At 34.9% G+C, this 2532-nt stretch overlaps 1 long non-coding RNA gene across 1 annotated transcript; it reads left to right on the top strand.

Annotated features, from left to right (window-relative positions):
- Nucleotides 1-284: 284 nt before the first annotated feature.
- On the top strand, nt 285-2216 carry LOC148152734 (uncharacterized). Its single transcript, XR_015761996.1, has 4 exons — nt 285-639; nt 1125-1172; nt 1275-1328; nt 1957-2216. It is a non-coding gene; the product is annotated as an uncharacterized LOC148152734 (long non-coding RNA).
- The last annotated feature ends 316 nt before the right edge of the window (nt 2217-2532 follow it).

Below are 2532 nucleotides of genomic sequence, written 5' to 3'. Positions count from 1 at the left end.
ATGACCCGAAGAGTAATATTGTTGAGTAATATTGTTGGCGATCACTAGGACTTTGCTTAAAATACTATTGCCAAACAATTTGTCTAGCTTTACCGTAGCTCTTTATACTGTGATACTCTATGGTGTTCTACCTTGAAGTACATTTTAAATGAATCTTAATGACTCGTTTGTTGTCTTCTCCACAGGTTTCTGCTCACTCTGACAAAACCGTAGGTGATGAACTGCTGGGATCACTATCCCCGTTTCCTGAAATGCAGGTGAACAGTTTTCTGTCTTGGAAATCTTTCAAATTTTTCTGACAGGTATTTTAGTGGACATGGGTTTTTGGGAGAGTAGACACAGTCCCAGCAATGCTTGTTCCTGTCAGGGGACAGCATTAAGAGGACTGTGTGTAGATGACCCGAAGAGTAATATTGTTGGCAATCACTACGACCTTGCTTAAAAGACTATTGCCAAACAATTTGCCTAGCTTTACCGTAGCTCTTTATAGAGTGTTACTCTATGGTGTTCTACGTTGAAGTTAATTTTAAATGAATCTTAATGACTCGTTTGCTGTCTTCTCCACAGGTTTCTGCTCACTCTGACAAAACTGTATGTGATAAACCGATGGGATCACTATCTTCATTTCCTGAAACCCAGGTGAACAGCTTTCTGACTTGGAAATCTTTCTAATTTTTCTGACAGGGATTTTAGTGGACATGGGTTTTTGGGAGAGTAGACACAGTCCCAGCAATGCTTGTTCCTGTCAGGGGACAGCATTATGAGGGCTGTGTGTAGATGACCCATAGAGTAATATTGCTGGCAATCATTGGGACTTTGTTTTAAATACTATTCCCAAACAACTAGCCTAGCTTTACCATAGCTCTATATACAGTTTTACTCGAAAGTGTTCTACCATGGTGTTAATTCTAAATTAATGTTTTTAAAAGCTGTCAGATACAGTATAAGATATGACTACCTTAACAACCCTCCCCCTCCTCCTGATTAATAATTTATTTTCAATAATTTAACATAGTAATCATTGCACAATATAATAATGTTCTTTAATTTTGGCTAAAGGTTAGGTTTCTGTGCAGTTAAGACTAATATAACAGACAACTTGTTTTGTATCTCTAATTTGACAGGATGCAGAAAACCTCAATCTCCTGTTGAATTACATGGGAACTCTTCTGGTATGACTTACTTCAATTAACCTTTCATTGGTCATTTAGTAACTGATTTGAAATTTTGTATCTTTTATTTTGTTGGCCTGAAGTATTACTAATGTATTGCAGGAAAGGGAAAGGAGATTATTCCACCAACTGAAAAACCCTCAGAACCCCAAGATGGTATGGCTGTCTTCCTATTCATGGTGGTTCTTTACTTAGTGGTAAGGTTTAGAGATTCTGACTTAAGGCTCATCATAACATGTTACAAGAATTGAGTATTATCCTTAGCTTTAAAAAGCACAGTAAGAAACATGCAGAGAAGTGGTTGGGTCTGTGCAATTTTTAAAAAATAAGGCTGAAACAATCTTACAAAGTTAGTTGCTGATTATGAACAAGTAATACACTGCTTAAACACAGAATCGACAGGACAGAATATGAATCATGACAAGCATGACCTTGTTCTGTAACAGGTAATAAAGCTTGCAGTGTAATATAAAATGAAGCTTTGAGTGATAGTTTATATTTGACACACCAGGGTTGTAGCTTCTTGATTTCTATGTGTAATAAATGCACTGTTTCACAACTTGGTAATCAATTTAATAATAATAAAAAAATTGGAGAAAAATAATTTTAGGTGGATACATATTTAATTCATTGCACGTTGAGAAATCAAATTGTCAAAGGGTTCTCTTCAATGGACACAATAAACAGAACTGGAATGTAAAACTTTATCACAAGCATACTTTTATAGCACACTCCCACATATGATTTATATTTTAAAAAGTAAAATTGTCTCTCTTGTTTGTAGATTATCCTGAAAAGGACCATCCTCAGAGAAATCAAAAATGGCCCTGGTCTCCTACAGAAATTGCAGCGGTGTTGAAACAGATTTGTTTGCTTCTGAATCTGTTTAAGTAGGATTTTTTGTTTTGTTTGAGTCATGTGTATTGTGTGGTATCTAGAAGAACTTGGGTTTAAAGGTTTTAGTCAAACTGTTTTGAAAAACTAAGCTTGATAAGAGCCTGTGTTTTGGTTTGCTCCAAAAAATAAAAATTGCAATAAAAACAATGTTGTTTTTATTCCATTATACATTTTAATTTGTATAGATCTAAACATTACCCCATTGGTAATGAACAAGGGAAATCAATTGGTGACCATATTTCTATTTGATCATTATTTTTTTCATATTTGGACTGAGATTTTTGTAGTCCATACCTGTGTTCATGACAAATGAACACTACCATTATTGCAGGGTGTGAATTAATCCATTTGATGTTCATTTGGGTACTTTAATATATTTTAGGGACATTCTATGAAGTCTTATTTTAAATGTCCTTGCAATTCTCATTGGTGCTTATAATATACTGTTATGTCAGGGGCGTGG

Source organism: Poecilia mexicana, unplaced genomic scaffold, assembly GCF_051168715.1.
Source record: "Poecilia mexicana isolate PSO_F unplaced genomic scaffold, ASM5116871v1 scaffold_22, whole genome shotgun sequence".
NCBI classification, from domain to species: domain Eukaryota; kingdom Metazoa; phylum Chordata; class Actinopteri; order Cyprinodontiformes; family Poeciliidae; genus Poecilia; species Poecilia mexicana.
Note: the sequence above shows the minus strand (reverse complement) of the source record. Positions and strands in the feature narration are given on the sequence as shown.